Source organism: Mus musculus, chromosome 5, assembly GCF_000001635.26.
Source record: "Mus musculus strain C57BL/6J chromosome 5, GRCm38.p6 C57BL/6J".
In the NCBI taxonomy this organism is placed as follows: Eukaryota; Metazoa; Chordata; class Mammalia; order Rodentia; family Muridae; genus Mus; species Mus musculus.
In genome coordinates, this window is record NC_000071.6 from 146302875 (window position 1) to 146321571 (window position 18697).

General features: G+C 45.9%; 1 long non-coding RNA gene across 1 annotated transcript; it reads left to right on the top strand.

Annotated features, from left to right (window-relative positions):
- The first annotated feature begins 3556 nt into the window (after nucleotides 1–3556).
- Nucleotides 3557–13612, top strand: Gm52832. The gene is made up of 2 exons (XR_003956008.1): nucleotides 3557–6416; nucleotides 12716–13612. It is a non-coding gene; the product is annotated as a predicted gene, 52832 (long non-coding RNA).
- Nucleotides 13613–18697: the final 5085 nt, after the last annotated feature.

Here is an 18697-nt window from a genome sequence, read left to right on the forward strand (position 1 = left end):
TGTATGGTGTCAACTATATTTTTCAAATTCACCAAGGGTCTTTTGTTGTATTTTAAAACATGCCTCTGTATAACTCTTCCCAGTGACTTATTGGTGACAACTGATGGCTTAGGCTGAGGTGTGCACTCTGGTCAGCTGTCTAGGTCTGTAGCACAGGGGACAGGTAGCTTTATAGTCGGCTAGTTCTGGTAATGGTAGTTCCACTCCGTTACCCTTGGTTCCTCCTTTTTAGAGCTAACAGATATTTTCTCAAAATCTGAAGCCATCCCTTTAAAAACAATCTAGCGCAGTCCACGAGCTGAGGAATCAGTACTGGTAGGCCTGACCAGAAGAGAAAGGGGGGTTGCTGGGAGTGGCATTTCCAAGTCTTCTCACCCCTGTTCACACCCATACTGCATGCCTTTGATCACACAGGTCCCTCCTTAACCCTCTGAATTGAGTGGTTGTGTTTGGTTTCTGTCAACCTTAGCTCTCACGGTGTTTCTTATGACCCTTACACGTTGTCTTCTGGTGTTTTTCTCCTATACTGAGTGGCTTAGAAGCCCAGTGGCTGTGAGGGCCACCTACACATTCCCCCTTCGCCAGCTAGTTCCAGAGATTGACTCAGTAGGACTTGGGTGGATATGGAAATGTGGCTCCTTTCCAACGAACTCCCCCAGTCCTGAGACGTGAGCCTGAGAAATATGTTAGGAAAGACCATTCTGTGGGGCTGGAGAGATGGCTCAGCACTTAAGATCACTGCTCTTCCAGAGGACCATAGGCCAGATCACAGGCATCTTAACTGCAGCCCCAGATGCCCCCTTCAGGCCTTCATGGGTACTGCATACATGTGGCCTATCATGCACACTCAGGCAAAACACTCGTAAAAATAAACCTGTCTTAAAGAAGAAAGACTGCTCCAGGGCCACTCACCTCCACAGCGAGCGAGCCACCAGCAGAATTCAGTGACATGAGGGAGGGGCTTGCTGTATGGACAGCCCATTTTCCTGCCCTGGGAGTTCAGAACCAAAACCCCATTATAACAAGCTGCTATTAATGCCCGGGGCCTGTTTGCTCACTTCTCCTAAATGTCGCTATCATCCTGATCGGGCCTGTCTAATCTCATGATAAGATGTGACTGACATATCTAGCCTGCTTGCTTTCTGAGTTTTGGGTTCCTTTATGGAGTTATGTGTGCTACAGAGAAGACCCCTATGACCTACCTGCCAGCTTTCTTTATTCTGTACCTCTTACTGCATGGCAGTTATTACCTGACTGGCCAGGCCTGTTTGTTTCCCATAAAATGGGAGCTTCTTGAGAGCAGGGCCTCTTATATGTGTATCCATGCTACTCCCAGATAATGTCGGCCAGGTTGTAACTTTGTTAGGCTGCTGATCCCAAGGGTTCCAGTCCAGACCCGCTTGTCCTACCATTGCTACAGGTTGTCTGTGCTGAGTGCAGCGATCTCAGACTGGTCTCTACTCTCTACCTCCTTCAGATTCAACCGTGCCCCAGAGTTGCTGCTAGAGGGCCAGACAAAGTCCAGCACAATCTTTTCTCAAATGTCTTAGGTCTGTTTCAGATATATGTCTTGTTGGCGCTCTTTAAAATGGTCTATAGTCTAGCTTTAAAATAGCATTCAATAAAACTCGTATTTGGAATTTGAAGTTTGGATCTCCCCCAAGGCCAGCTGTTCTCCTAAGCAGCGGGCAATATAGTGAGAATAAACTAGAAAAGCGGCAACTGTATTGTAAAAGTGGTAAAGGCAGGGTGTGAACAAAGATGCCTCTGGTCCTAAGATTGAATTTGATTCCTGATAAAGTTAATCTGAATGATACACTTGCAATACATACACACACTTACACGCTCACACACATGCACACAGAAATTACATTAAATGCATCATAGTTACCGACCAACCTCCCTCAGCATCAATACTACCCTGAAGGTTTACATGTCCCTTGTGACCATGGTGTTAATAGATTGTTGCTCCACTAACCAACAGGCTACCTCCTCACCTCCCATGTTCCTCTTAACAAAACAGACCACATGAACCTTTCAGTGCTAAGCCCATGTCCACCTTCTCATGTCTCTCCAGCATGTGTCGGTAAAAGCAAAGACCTTTGTGTCCCAGACAAGTACCCGCATGATCCGGCCCCTTGGAGGAAATCTGTCTTCTGGTCGTCCAGCTCCACTGCACCCTGTAATTCTTAGGGCTGCAGAGCATTGCCTTGTCGCACCTGCTCTTGGCTGCCCAGTTCAGTGATAGTTCTGTGCCCTGCCCGCATACACCAGCAGTTGTCTTCCTCATACCTGCTTCGCTTTTCCATGTATAGCAATGACAGGCACTATATATAACCCTGAAATTCTTTCTCCTCACCAGCGAAAAGAGACTTTGGAGGACAGTCTTAATGTCAGCTACTGAAAGATTCCAGTGAAATTCTAAGTGAAATGTCTCCAGGAGTCCCAGGTGCTCTACACTTGCTTGCTAGCTGGGGGTTCTGCATTGGTGCTGTTAATGGAACCTTTAGCGTGTGGGACCTAGAGAGTGATCATGGGTCACTGGGGAGCAAGCATTAAGGGTAGTTGGCTCTGCTTCAGGCCTGAGTGTTCATCTTCCAACACCATGTAACTGACCACCTCACACTTCAGAGAACATGGCCAGGAGCTCCTGCCTTCATGCCTTTTCCACTGTGAGATGGCATCCTGAAACAGTGAGCCTAATAAAGCCCCTCTCAGGTCGTTTATGCCATATACCCTGTTATGGCAAGACAAGTCATTTTAATAATTTGTGTTGGGTGTCAAATGGCATCTAAAACTGAAGCACTTAAGAAGAACTGTATTGACCATGGAAGTTTGTGTTTTCATGGAATGGGACAACTGTATGCAGAATAGAATATTTTCTCCAACACAAAAGTAAACTGTGTCGCTGTTTCCTATGATCTAATAAGACCCTGCCTTGTTTTGGCTTCATTCACACTCCTGACTGTTACCACCTGTGTTTTCTGTCTCTGTATTTTATGCCGTCTGCTTTTTAATTCAGCCTAAATAACTGCTCAGTTGTAGAATCTAAACTCAGTTCTCCTGCCTCCTGGCACTTTGTAAGTTGAGTTCCTGAAAATCGCGGTGTTGAAACAAGTGTATTACTTCAAATTGAATTTCCTTCTTACTAGCTGTGGGAAACATAAAGGTGATCCTGCATTCAGGGATTGAAGTAGTGAATGTTTGGACTTTGCAACGGGGAAGAGAGGTGGTTGTTTACAAAACTTAGATACACCTTTAAGACCTGCTGCACATAGACCTCCCTCTTGTTACTAGTTTTCCAGAAAGGACTACGTCTGTGCAATGTGGTGAAGACTCCATTTAAAAAAATAAAAATAGCCGGGCGTGGTGGTGCACGCCTTTAATCCCAGCACTTGGGAGGCAGAAACAGGCGGATTTCTGAGTTCAAGGCCAGCCTGGTCTACAAAGTGAGTTCCAGGACAGCCAGGGCTACACAGAGAAACCCTGTCTCGTAAAAAAACAAAAAGTAAAAAAAATTTTAAAAAATTAAAAATAAAAACAACACAATTTAACAAAAAGAACAGGAAATCTAAAACTCAAGGCGTGCTACAAGACCGTGTGAAACGATACGGGAAAAGTGCTGTGATCAATCTCAACGCCCCTAATTGCTCTGAGATCCAGATAATGAGCATCTTCTGAGGCAGGCGCAACATGGAAAAGGTCATTCCATGCCTAAAGCCATAGTTTCCAAAACAACAGAGCGTGCTCATCCTGGCTTACTTTGTTGAATCACTGAGGGCTGCTCTAATGTGTAGATACTCTGTGAGAATCCAAATGGTGCCCCTGGAAGTCGGGTGAAGATGACAGTTCTGTATCAGAAACTAATATTTCAGAGCACACACGTCATGACCAGCGGACTTTTAGAGGAATTTTTCTATTTGAAGAAAGGACTAGTTGTTACATGTTCTGATTCTTACATATCTGCAATATATGGCCGCATCCCAGTGCATTGGACTGCAGCAGAGAACCAGTTTCTTATATATCTTACATGCATACATTCATACATACATACATACATACATGCACACACACGCCTGCAGGTTGAGGATGTGGCCACACCAATGACACAGGACATGTGACTCCTTCAGGTCTAGGTAGCCAGGCTGTTGAAACCAAAGAATAAACATCGCCAGCTAGAAAACTTTCTTCATCAGCTGCCCCAAGTGACCTTTGAAAAAAGTCTGCCTTCCCAAGCTAGGCATGGTGGCACGCGCCTTTAATTCAGGTGCATCTCTGAGTGCGAGGCCAGTCTGGTCTACAAAGTGAGTTCCAAGACAGAGCTATACAAAGAAGCCCTGCCTCTGGGCCGGGAGGGTATATGGGGGCGGTGCCTTCCTTGGCCACTGATAGCTGTCACAAAGCTTTCTGACTCAGCTTCCTGCCTCTGACCCTTGCCATCTCTGCTACCTAGTGATGGTTCCTCAGGGGGTAAACAAGAAGAGCTGGGATGGCCAACCACACCTCTGATCCCAGTGCCTGAGACTCAGGCTGCCCTGCAAGTTGGTAGTCTGTTCTTTGTAGAAAGTTCCAGGCTGGTCAGGACTGAACCAAGACCCTGACTCAAAAGAGACACTAACAACCTCTGTAAGAATGGCCACTTCATGCTTTGAATTGTTCCATGGCCTTTTGTCACACCGAGAGTAAGGTCAGCATTACCTAATGCTTCCCCAAACAGCCCAGTTTGTTGACTTTCTCCAGTCCAACTACTCCAGCCTCTTTGAAAATGTTGATCTAGCACATCCCCCACTCTTGGCTCTCATTTGTTCAGCCTCCTTCCCAGAGTTCCCGTGCCTGATTCTATCTGGCTTTCCGTTCAGTTGCTTTTGCTCTGTTGTCACCTCCTTGATGGGGTGTCCCCTCATCAGCATGCCCAGAAGGTTAAAATTAGTGTAGGCCCAGAGTTCAGCAGTACCAGGACTGGGCCCTGCCAGTGACTGGAAGTAAGGCCCTGACTAAGCTGTATAACTTTCCTATGTTTCTGTAGAGTCCAGATAACTCTTGCTTTAGGAGTCACAGAAATGTTAAAAAGTCATTATCTAATCACTACACATGGTTTCAAAGCCTGACTCAGCTAGGTCCTAAAGTAGCACACAAGGCAACGTGCTAAGCAGTGCACACATATTCCTCCCGACACTATAATGATGAGAGCGTTTTTCCACTTTGTCGATGAAGACTGTGATCTCCGGAGAAGTTGTGTCATGCGTAAGTGTGAATGTGGCCCGGCTTTGAGGCCTGATCTTCAGCCGCTCATCCCCAGAGGAATTAATAGGCTTGGGTGGTCATATCTGAGCTTGCGACCACTCAGGAGAGGACAAAATGGGCACCGGTAGCCAAGGATAGAGTCGGTGAGCATGGGGTCAGCGAGGACTGTCTTATTTATAGAGTGGTTGTTGGTTACAAATGCTAACCAACTGTTACTGCCCGAGTACAACATAAGTTTGTATTTTACTGGCTATTAATTATGCCCATTCAACACACACTTCAGTCCTTCAGATTTCAAAATCTGTCAGCTGATTAGGTCCTGAAGTCAGTTTGTTTAATGCTTAGAAGTTCTCCCAATCCAGTCTCTTCATTGACACAGATGTGCTAAAATAGATAAACAGCTATTTTCTAGTTTGTAGTACCTGTAGTCTCTAACTCTATATTTGTTTTCTCTACAACAGGCTAGGTGGGGGTGGGTTTGTTTTGTTTTTTTGAGACAGGGTTACTCTGTGTACCCTTGGCTGTCCAGAACTTGTTGGTTTGCAGTCCTAGAGTCTGAGAAGTTGAGGCTTCTGGTGGGGGTATAGATGAGCTTCAGCTCACAGTAGGAGGCAGAAGGAAAGAGAGGGAGGAAGAGCCCCATGCAAGGCTGGGGAAGTACCAAGTGCACAGTCTAACAACGCACAGATTCCTTCATGAGGATGGAGTCACGCAAGCCAGCGACCAACCACTTCTCAGCGCCATTGTGGGCCAAGTCAACATGGATTCAGGGCACACCATACTCCTTTTATTCATAGTTTTCAAGTGTTTGTCCCTTCTAGCCACTGCTGTAGTCAGTAATAACACCTAAGCATTGCCCAGTGTCTGCCCCATATGTCTCTTCTTACCTGGGAGCCCCTTGGAGGCTTCAGTGTAGAATGTCTCCAGGAATTCACGCTGAACTCGGGAATGACCGAAGCTAATGACCGTAGAGTTACTCTTGATGGCTGTCTGAGAAGAGCCTTGTTCTGATTTCCAGAGCAGGCCAGTTTGGAGATGTGTTCCATCTGCAGATGATCATGATCCTATAGAGGCGAGCCTCGTAAGTAGGGACCACAACTCCATGACGGGGAAACTGAAGGAAAGATGGTCACAAAGACTCTTGCCAACCGTAAACGGTTTTTGAATACATGGTAAGCAAAAACCGATTCAAAACCCAATGTGTGATGAATCTGAGGTGAGCCTGGCAGCGCTCACCCATGCTGTAACTTAGGACTTTGCGGCCATCTGTTCTGAATATACAATACATATGCTTTGGGATGTACATCCATCACATCACATAGAACTAACGGTGTCCGAAATACTTCAGCCCAGATTTGAGACTGTAGGATGCCATGAGCTTAAGTGCTCTTGCTGTACATAGTAAGTTTTCTGCCCTTACAGAAACACAGTGGTTTAATAACAGAAAGCAAAGACTTTGAATCGCCATCTCCTGTCATTCCTTGATATGTCATATCCAATTTCTTTATCTTCAGATTGTGTTGACAATGACAAAACAAAATATTGATTAAACACTAAAAAACGCGACACTCCTCTGTACCACCGATGTTCGGCCAAGATTTGTTTCTTTATGTAAAATAGGTATATCTGTCACAATTGTATGTATTTGATATTGTTCTTAGTAGATGGTAAAATTATATGCAGCAGAGAATTACCTTAAAGTAAGTTTATTTGGATTTTATTAGCAACAGATATCAGATTTATATACCTATCTTATATCCCCATATTCCCAGGGTCATATAAATTTGGGGGGGGGGGCAGTGTTAATAAGAGGTGACAAATTTTTCAGAAGTCCTAGGGTAGAGTGTCAGGTACCCACAGCTGTGTTTCCAGTATTGATGTAGCAGAAAGATGGGAGACAGCAATCAATATTTCTGGCTGCTTGCTGTAGCCATGGTAACAACAAGGACTTTTTCTCTCAAGTATTGAGTGTCCATGTCTGACTGGCTTGTTACTCAGGTCACTGAGTACTGGGCAAAGGGTGAGAAAACCATAGCCCTGGTGCCTACCTCACGCATGGTTTCTTTTGGTTGGGGTTCAGTTTTTGTTTGTATTATTGGTGATGGAAAATGAACATGTACAGAGAAAGACAGTGGGCTCAAAAACAGCCACAAGATAACAGGAGGTTTTCGCTTCTGGCTGATTTCTGACATAAAGGCACCTTAACACCAGTCACTGGCAAACCCTGGATAGATAGGGAAACCTAATTGCCAGAATTTTTACATTATGAGACTGTCATGTCCATTCATTTATTTGTTTGTTTGTTTTACCAAAAATAACAAGGCTTACAAAGGAACAGGAAATTATGGCTTGCTTACAGGAAAAAAAATTAACAAAATATACATGGGGCACAAGTTCCTCACTAGACACTCATAAGCAAATGGCTAAGGGTGTCCAGAGGGGTCAAAGAAGACATAGGGCTTCTATGCACATGCATGCTGGATAGGCCTGACGACCTGAGTTTAATTCCTGGAACTCACAGTGGAAGAAGAACCAACTCTGAAAGGTTGTTTGACCTCCACACATATGCTGGCACGAATGTCTACACTCAAACACACCATCCACATGTAATGGTAATAATTAAAACTTTTAAAACATCAGGGAAATGGTGTATGGGACATAGTCTCAATAAGGATAAAAATTATAAGGAGCCAAAAATTATTGAGTTTGCAGGTCTAATAACAAATACACTAGAAAGATCCAAGAGTAGACTTGAGGGACTGGAGAGATGGCTCACTGCTTAAGAGCACTGGCTGCTCTCTGAGAGGGCTGAGTTCAATTCCCAGCAACCAAATGGAAGCTCACAACCATCTGTACCTCCAGTTCCAGGGGATCCAATGCCCTCTTCTGGCCTCCAGCTGGCAGCAAGCACACAGACACACATGCAAGTCAAATACCCATACACATATTTTTTTCTTAAAGTACATTTGAACTCACAGAAGAAAGAATTGAGCTTCAAGATCAAACCATTGACATTTGAAAGGATGAGAAACAGAAATAATAAAACGGAAGGGACCTGCAGTGTGCAGGTGTGCGTGGTACCCATTCTGGGCATCTCAGGGGAAGAGAGATGCTTTTGAAAAGATGCTAGCTTAAAACTTGCATAAGAGATATGAATATAAACATCCAAGAAGCCCACTTCCAAGCAGAGATAAAGATCTGCACAAAATACACTCTAGACAGAGAAGTTACCTGTCTTCTTCGAGGGGTCATTAGTAAGGTTACGAGCTGATTCTCAGGAGAAACTTGGGGAGCTAGATGTCAGTAGCTTGAAAAGTTTTCAGTTATAAGAGAAAAAAAAAACGAGCAAATGAAACATCTTTTAATTTTCTTTTTAATTTTTAATTTTTCAATTTTATTTTAATTTTCAGAGGGCAGTTTGCAGGAGTCAGCCCTCTCCTTCAGCTTTTCTGTGGGTCCTGGGGATTGAACTCAGGCTGGCAGCCATCTTCAGGTGCCGGGCCAACCCTGTGTTTGGTGTCTGGACTGAAGGAGTACAGATTTTGTCTTGCCATTACTTCCTGAGCAACATAACTATTTGCGCAGTGTTTACATTGTATCTGGTATTTAAAGTCAGCAGAGATGGTGTGGTGGGACCACACAGGATCTGTGCAGACCACAGCCTTTCAGATAAGACACTTAATATCCACGGATTTGGGGATTAGGAAGGAATCCCTGCTCCCCTCCTCACCCCCGAGGATTCCAAAGAAAAGCCATACTAACCCAGACAAAACAGACTGTATATGCACATTAACCAAAGTTTATGATTCAGCAAGAGGCTCTAGGCTATTGGCATGTACACAGTGAGTAGCAGACCCTGGAGGTAGCCATGCTCTGCCTGCTCACTCTTTCTTCTCCATCAAAAGTAGCTCAGCTTAAGATTACCAACCGATGTTATTACATCAGATTAATAGAACAAAGGAGGAAAGAAATCGCCTGCTCATCTCAGTGAGTGAAAACAAGGCATCTGACAGGTTCCAGGCCCTTTCGTGGTTTAACAACAACAAACAGCAACAACTCCTAGAAAATAGAACTAAAGGGCAATGTCTGAACATAGAAAGATATTTATGTAAAGCTGGCATGAACACCATTCTCCACAGACAAAACCTGAAGGGTTTTTGAGCGAGAATGAGTCAAAGATCTTTAGCATTTAGCCTTCTGCTGTCCGTGCTGTTATCCCTTCAGTACTGAAGTGAGAATTGTGCCTCTGAGGGCGTATTGAGGGGAAGGGTTGAAGTTGTCTTAAAGGTTTGTGGGGGCGGGGGTGTCCTGAGTTAGATCCTGGTCAGACCGTCTGTGTATTTATCTCTACTGTGTTCTTAATGAATGAAGTCTACAAACATTTCTGGGCATACCTGTGAACATAAGGCTGTCTGACAGATGTTATGATTCTCCATTAAAAACAGGCTCAAAGAATAAATACATATGTATTTAGAGTTATGTATCTAATTACTAAATATATAAGATTATACATAGGACTAAATGAGAACTGTGTGTTCATTAAGGTGTGGAAGTGGAATGATTAAATATCAACTGATAGTAAGTTGGTAGCAAGCGAAAGTATACATTAAATAAGCAAATGGTGACCCTTCTCTTCAACATCCTCACGCACAGGTGGGTGTGCAATTGTGTTATCCTTTTCACTGCTAGACAGATTACAGGTACCTCCTGGGATGCCAGCACAAAGGAGACTGTGTGGATGACAGTTTTCAGCGTCTGGGAAATCGTGCACCTTTCTTTAGCTCTTCTGTCTTTGAAAACAGAAGACACAGCTGAGTAGGACTGAGTTTCTTACAGCATTTCCTCTTTGGTACCTGGTCAACAGCGTTCACGGACGCCTGTTCTCCCCTTCTACATCACTGAGGAAGGAGGAGTGCTTTTATCCAGTGAGCCCCGGTGATGGGCCTGATGGTTCATAACCTGTTCTGTCACTTTATTAAATTAGGAAAAAAAATAACCATTTGCCATTTCAGGTCCCATTCTAGAATCAAATCAAATCAAATCAAATCAAATCAAATCAAATCAAATCAAATAAACCTGTTCAAATCCTCTGTGGCCTGCAGGAGGGATCCTGGGTTAACTCCGGATTTCATTCAGGCTCAACCATTCCCCATGGTTCACAAACTCTTTTGCTCTACTCCTAAGGCTGTAGACTGGAAGTCAAGCGGTAATCTTGGAAGTGATTTGAGAAACCCCGGGGGAAGCATGGGAGGTGCATTTTTCTGCCCAGTGGTTTGAAAAGATCCTTTTCATGTAGTAAAAATTCCCCACTGATCTTTTCTAATTCAGTGGGGTTTATTTTCTGCATGCAAATTTTTAAATATTTTTTTGTAGTGGTGTGTGTGTGTGTGTGTGCGTTTGTGTGTGAGTGTATGTGAGTGTGTGTGTGTGTTTGTGTGTGGGTGTGAGTGAGTGTGTGTGTTAGCCAGCAGAGGGTATTTGATCCCTTGAAGGGGGAGTTACAGGTGGTAGTGACCCTCCCCCTCATATGGGTGCTGGGAATGGAACCTGTGTCCTCTGTAAGAACAACACATGTTCTTCACCGTTGAGTCACCCCTCCAGCTCATTAAAAATTTTATTTGACAGAAAAACAGCTGCCTTTCTGGGCTGCCGACCCCACTGGTTACAGGAAACTCTTGGCTCTTGAAGTTGCCGGGTGAGCTCCCGCAACTTCCTACATATCCTGGCTTGGAAAGGACTTTCCTCCCTTGCATTCCCATCTCTGAGGAACAACTGCACTGTCCTCTCCAGTGGAGCCTCTCTGCCAAGGATGGATGGCCCAGCACTGACATGAGCCAGAACTTCATGGTCTCTGATCTGCCCTCTCCTATTAGGGATTCATTCTCATACACAAGGGCATTTTGTGCGTGTCAAGCCAAGATGTTTTAAAAGATGAATCTAATAACTGGTACTTGCTTGGGGGCTTTTCCTGCTTGCTTGCTCTGTTTTGAGGGGGGGGGGGTGGGGCAGATGCTTCAGGAGCAGAGAAGACAGCATCCTCTCTCCTCGGGCTGCCAAACTTAGAAAAGATACAGCCTTGCCTTGGTCATCCGATTCCTTTCAGAGGACTTCAGGCTGAATGCAGTTTGGAGTGGGTGGCCCCAGGGCTGATACAGCTCCAAGCCAGTAGCTTGTGCTTTCTGAACGTGGTGCAGTTTCTGCAGATCAGCCCTGCTCTCCCGATTTTCCCCTTGGCGAAGCAGAGAAGGTGAAAAGTGTAAGGTGGAGAGGGTGGCTGTGCCTGCAGATGGGGCTAGTGTCTCCAGAGTCCTGGATTTACCTGCATGGGTGGCCAGGCCTTTTGAGAGGGCCTGAGGTGGCACCCACAGCGTCCCCCACCACTCTGGGAACTTGACTCAGCTTTACACACATCTCCAGTGGCACTAGGTATAGAGGCTGACAGAAGAGAGTGGCTAGATCGTAGTTTTTTCTTATCCCAGAGGAAATCCCGTGGTCATTTGGAGTTTTGATGTTAATTCTAAACAGTGGGCCTTTCTAGTAAGTTCAGTAAGCTGTCTGCCCTAATAACACCCACAAACAAATAGCCAGGAACATGACTCACCCCATTCCTGTCCCTCCCCGTAGCTGTGCACCACACCTGTAGATACCACGCCTATACGTATGATTTTCCTCTAGTCTATGGTACTTGGTTTAAATGCAAATTAAACTTGAGACTAAATCAGTGTTTTATATTGAAAATTACAAAGTTTGACGATGCTGGAGGCTGGTGTTTTCCTCTGATGTCTCTCCTGCTTATCTTGGGGTAAATAAAGCTAATATTGAGTGATAGGCGGGGGTCAGCAAACAGACCCTAAATTCCCAGGAGGGTCAGCACGGACCTACATCCTAGAAACTGATCCACCTTTGAATTCTGAAGTTGCATAAGCCATTAAACACTCTAACTTTCGAGGTATTTTAACTGGCTTCTGCCATTTCCAGCAGAAAGAGGCAGGCGGGCCGGGGACTGCTCACTGCTTACACATGTGCCGTGTTCCTCCTTCAGTGGAGGTTTAGTGGGTAAGTATTATATACCAGATGAAAATTAAGCCATGCGCTTAAATCGACTTTCTGATGCTCAAAAATGTATCCTGTTGCCGTAGTTTTCCTGGGTCCCACTTCCTCTCTACGCTTCCGTGTTTATTCTGTGCCTCTGAGAGTTTATGAGAGTCTCAGTCATCCTGGAGACAAAGGCGACATTTACTTCCTGACGATGTGTTCCAAACGTACTCTCTGGTTGCAGGGCCCTCTCAACACTCATTTCTCAGCTCATTTATTTATTTAGGAGCTGCACAATCCCAGCCTTGTCCCTCTGTTGGGAAAAGACTCTACTGTGCTCACACGGCAGTGACCCGGTTACAAATGTTTTGTCTCAGTCCCGGCCAAAGTCTCTTCTGCATTCCTAAGTCTCAATGACACGCTTATTCTTACACAGAACCCACTGTCTGCCTCCACCTGGAAGCACTTGATTGAGTCACCAGCCCCCAGGGACAGGAGGAAGCAGGAGTCTAAATGGTAATTACACAGCCAGGTGACCTTCATTGAGCGGTGGCTTGAGAGCAAAGTGGTTCTAAATGCTCAAAAGATTTGGTGTTGAGCCAACCTATTTCTTGCTCAGCTTTCCTGGGAAATTGGGAGTGCAGTGCTCACAGTGTGTGAGATTTAAAGAGGAGGCGTGGCAAATGCAGGCATTTATATCCCTGGCTCGAAAAAGCAGAGGGACCAAGACACTAGAGTCCACCGAGAGGTTGTTTTTTATTGCGAATAGCTTTGGCTCATTTGCAGGTCAAGAACAGCCAATAAATATGGCGAAACAGCAGGTGTTCTAAAGAAAGCCTGGGTCAGCAGGACTCCCAGTAGAGGGGGGAGGACACCAACCCACCCATAAAACCTTCCACCCCAAGTTAGTCCTTCCTACAAGAAGTGCAGGGATAAAGTTGGAGCGGAGACTGAGGGAATGGCCAACCAATGCCTGGCCCAACTTGAGACCCATTCCATGGGAGAAATCCAACCCATGGCACTATTAATGATTCTCTGCTATGCTTGCAGACAGGAGCCTAGCATAACTGCCTTCTTCACCCAGCAGCTGACCGAAACACAGCCAAACATTAGATGAAGCTTGGAAAGTCTTGTAGGAAGAGTTGGGAGAAGGATTGAGGGCCCTGGAGGGAATAGGAACTCCACAGGAAGACCAACAGAGTCAACTAACCAGGACCCTTGGGGCTCCCAGAGACTGAACGACCAACCAAGGAGCGAGCATGGGCTGGACCTAGCCCCACCCCCCACTCCACCCTGCACATAGATGTGCAGCCTGGTGTTCATGTGGGTCCCCCCCAAATTGAAATGGGGCTGTCCTTGACTCTGCTATCTGTCTGTGGATTCTGTTTCCCTAACTGGGCTGCACTGTCAGGCTTCAGTGGGAGAGGGTGTGCCTAGTCCTGCAGTGACTTGATATGCCAGGATGGGTTGGTACCTAGGGAGGGCCTCTCCCTTCTCAGAGAAGCAGGCGAGGGACGATGGGGAAAGAGCTGTCTGAGGGAGGAACGGGGAGGAGAGGGGTGCTTTGGTTGGGATGTAAAGTGAATAAATAAATTAATGAAAAAAAAAGAAATTGAGGAGACTTACTCCTCTATTATTGCCATTGCTTTGTAAACAGACTTTTTGAAACAAAATACAAATGGTATACAATGCAAAAGAGAAAAAAAGAAAAAGCCTGGGTCTATAGTAAGAAGGAGTATGACACTGGCCGATGATGGAGTTCTGAGCTGCCTTCATGATCATCAGGGATGTCAAGCTATCTGGACAAAGGGGACATGACCCCACCCCAACCCCCACCCCCCGCCAAAGGCCAGTTGAGACTCTCAAAAGGCAATCCAGGGCCTGCTGAGCGATCATCTAAGAACACTGGCCTTGCCAACCAGTCTCCACTCTTGAGGGAGGAATGTTAAAGTAGCCTTGGAGGATATCAAGGCTCTGTTAAATCCCATGAAGAGAACGTCATTTCCTCTCGATGGAAATCTAATCAGGATCTGCTCCAGCCCTGGGTGGAGACAGACATGACATACGCTTGTTACCTCTCTTAAGAGTTAACCCAGAGGCCTGGAGAGATGGATGCCTTAGTGCTTTAGAGTACCTGCTGCTCCTGCAGAGGACCCAAGTTCAGTTCCCAGCACCGGAAACAAGCAGCTCCCAATCACCTGTAACTCAAGCCCCAGGGAAGCTAACTCACCTAAAACCATAGTGTCCCAGGCTCAGGCCACACGCTCACCATCCTCTAGGTATGCAGCTGTTTTTCCAGGTGCAGTGACCGCTTTGTGACAGGTGTCATTATTCTGCATTGGTGTCTGCAAAGGCCTGGTCAGCTTGCAAAACAGCAAACATTTAAATATACCAGTGTTTTCTTAGCTGATGTTTTGGTAACTCTTCACTTTAATAGATGGGATGATTAAAACCAAAGAATGGCGTCTCTTGCTGTGTGCAACCTTGGAGAGCTCCTGCCCAGCCTGGGTGTCGTGCTGGGTGGAGGGATCTTCTCAAAGCAGGGTCAGTGATCGCATCCACACCTCCTACTGTTTGTTCAAGGCACACAACCCCTGGTGCACAAATTTAACTTTTGACTTTTCGAGGTCAAGATGTAGGACTGTAGGAAATGCCAGATGGGGAACGAGCTCACGGAACGCTAAACCTCGAGGGAGCACGCTGCTGCTTCATTCGCTTCCCCATGCGCTGGGCGCCATCTTCAGCACAGCTTTGCTCTATGGCACTTGTCTTCTTGCTGCGGCGATGCTTGGATGAACACCACAGGTGCAGCCTGCTGAGGCTGCTTGAAGAAACTGGAAATTTCTTCCCACTCTGAATCTCCCTCCACAGCTAGCCAGCGATGGAGGCAAAGGGGCTTTGGAGAAAGTGCCTGGTGGTCTTTTACTTAACCATGAACGGGTTCTTTTCTATCCAAACCTGCTTCCAGAGAAGCTGGCATTGTCACTAAGGAGCAAACAGGATCTCTTGTGTTGGAGAAGGCTGCAGTTGGATTTGAGCTTATTTATTCAATACTTTCTGACTGAGCATCTGGTTTCAGGGACTGTGAGCTGCTCCAGGAACCACGCCCACCCTCTGCCTGCTTTCACGAGGCCCTGGAGATTTTACAAGGGAACATTTGAAAACACTTTGATGGTCATGAACAGGGACCTTGAACAGAGAAGAGAAAGCTTTCAGGGGTCTGATCTCTCCTCCAGTGTTGGTCCTAGGGATCAAAGTCAGATCATCAGGCCCGGTGACAAGCCACTCGGCCATCTAACCAGCCTGGACTACTTAACTTCTATAAAGCTTCAAGTCCGTTAACTATAAAATGGAGCTGGTAGAGACGATTGTTTAAGAGGGTGGGTCTCCAAGGTTCTTCGAAATGCTTGGCCCATGCTCACCCTCAGCTTATCTTAACCACCACGTGTTGCTGCTTTCCTCTCAATAGATTCAGAGGCTCTCTTACAACCCAGACAGATCTTTTCTGCATCACATAGCTTTAGAAACAGGAACACCAAATTAATAGTTCGCAATAAGACTGCCAAGGCCACCGGATATCGTGCGACCTCCCCTGCCTCCTCCCCAGGGATAGTGTAAGGAGCATACTGAGAAATTTCCATTATTCAAGTTGTAAGGACCTTGGAGTCAGCTCAAGATACCCCAAGATCAAGTTCTCAGCACAAAGGAAATGTATTTGTCCCAGAGGAACACATGGCAGGAATAAGGGACAAAAACAGGAGATAAAGAGGGAGAAGGGGAGGGAACAAGAGAGTGGGAGCAGACTCAAAGAACTGCCTGTGGGTAGAGAGGAGGCAGACGTGGCCCATAGGCAAGTAGTGGTTTATAAAGGTAAAGGGGGGAAACTCCGGGTTAGGATGAATTGATTGGGCATTTTTAAAAAAAAAAAAGATATCTTTAGTCTTTTTTTTTCCTGAGACCCCTCCCAGTCCACCCTCTGACCGATCCTCATCCCATTCCTCCTCCCCCGTCTCCAAGAGGACCCCCCCCCACTCCCTGGGGCCTCATGCCTCTCAAGAATTAGGTGTGTCTTCTCTCACTGAGGCCAGACTAGGCAGTCCTCTGCTGTATATATGTTGGGGGCCTCATAATCAGCTAGTGTATGCTGTCTGATTGGTGTCTGAGAGATCTCAGGGGTCCAGGTTAGTTGAGACTGCTGGTCTTCCTATAGGGTCACTTCAGCTTCTTCCAGCCTTTCCCCAATTCAACCATAGGGGTCGAAGCTTCTGTCCATTGGTTGGGTGTAAGTATCTGCATCTGACTTGTTCAGCTGCTTGTTGGGTCTCTCGGAGGGCAGCCATGCTAGGCTCCTGTCTGTAAGCACACTACAGGAACAGTAATAGTGTCAGGCCTTGGAGCCTCCCCTTGAGATGGATGCCAATTTGGGCCGGTCACTGAACCTCCTTTCCCTCAGTCTCTTCTCTATTTTGTCTCTGCAATTCTTTTAGACTGGAACAATCCTGGGTCAGAGTTTTTGACTGTGGGATGGCAACTCCATCCCTCTACTTGATGCCCTGCCTTTCTACTGGAGGTGGACTCTACAAGTTCCCTCTCCCCACTGTTGGGCATTTCATCTAAGGTCTCTCCCTTTGAGTCCTGAGCATCTCTCACTTCCCAGGTCCCTGGTACATTTTAGAGGGTTTGATTGGGTTTGATTGATTGTTAATCAGAGCAGTCAAGAGAGGGATTTGATTGCCAAACTTCAATATTTTAATAGCTGGACCTTGGTAGTCAGCCTCAGGAGGAAGAAGTGGTAAATAATGGAATAGACCTTTGGGGCTAGCTTTAGGAATGTGATCTAATGGCTTTTAGGAAGGGGGAGGGAATGAGGAGGAGGGGCAAGGCTGTCCAGAGCCATGTTCGCTATGCTCAGGCTGGCTAGAGTCCCTTCACACATCACAAGATTTTAGATTCTCATGTGACCAATCCCACTCTTTGAAATATCCATCTTAGCCTTTGTGTAGTCTGTCATAGTTTGGTGCTAATTTACACAGAGCTATGACAGTGAAAGTGGCCCTAGTGTAAATCTTTAGTCAAACAGGGTAACCCTTTCCTGATCTGTGCGTCCAAGATACTGGTATCTGTCTTCTTTTGTAGACCACTATCCCTCCACTTACCCACTAATAACATTATGCTCAAAAGAAAGGAAAACAAGTTCTCACTGGGGATGGGGGCTTCGCAGATAATGTATCAGGAAGCGCTGCAAAGAAAATCTCAACAGAAGCAGGACCAAGCATCCTCAGTTGCCCTTTGAAAGTCTTTGCTGATAGATCTATCTGGCGGTAGCTTTTACAGTCCTGATATTTGCAAAGGAGCCTGTGAGATTTTAGTCTTAGGCTTAGGACCAGCTCTCTCCTCCTGTCAGCCCCACATACTGAGAATTTCCTTTGCTTTCAAGAGCCTAATGTCCCCTCAGAGATGTGAGAAGGTTGTTATGGTGTGCTCTTCAATGAAACTCTTGGTCCTAGGATTGGTTAAACACCCTCTCTCCAAGTCTTCTGTCAGCCTGCAGGGCCCCTCTTCTTTACCCAGTCTTCTTTGTACTCTCTTTTCTTGTCTGTCTCTGAACCTACACAGGACACACTGATGACATGACAGTGACGGTTTATTACTCTTGCGGTTTTGTCCAGAGTGCCTCTAATATTAAACCATCATCTTGGAAGGCAGGGACTGTATCAGGAGTCAGGAAAGAGCATATCTCAAACATCCTTGAGAAAAGAAAAGTCAAATGTAGTTTTAGGGTCAGAGTATCCCTTGAACCAAGTTTCATATCTGATGGTTATGACCATAGCTAGCTGGATTATTAATTTTTTCCTGTGTAAGAAAAGACAGCATGTTGTATTTAGGGCCACAGACAAGTGAGGTGATGTGCATGCTTAAAGCCTTCTGCACATTAAGAGAAAGAACCTTACAAATTAAAGGGCAACTTCTGGGATTCTGGGAATACTTTGTGGTCTTAGCTGAGGAGGGATGACTGCACAGGATGTACCAGGAATCTAAAAAACTGCAGAACACGTATCCAGATCTAGCAAAGGACCGGAGAGACCATTCTACGAAGAAGGTACCAACTGAGACAGGATAAGGGGCTCCCCTCCCTGGTCACTGGGAAGAAAGAACAATTAGAGGTGTTTCAGCCGCCTTCTCACATCCAGAGGAAGGTCATGTCTTTCCTTCTTCCCAAAGAGCTGAGGCAGCCACAGAGTGTTGAATCCAGGCTCGCTGGAAAGCACTCAGGTTGTCCCGGCACACTAGAAGGTCAGCAGGAAAACGCGTCATTTTTGTTAACTGGGTTCTGCAGGGAAAGGTCAATGGGACAACTATACATATGGGTGTTTATCCAGAAAGGCAGTTATCACCTGACTAGATAGAGCTGGACAAA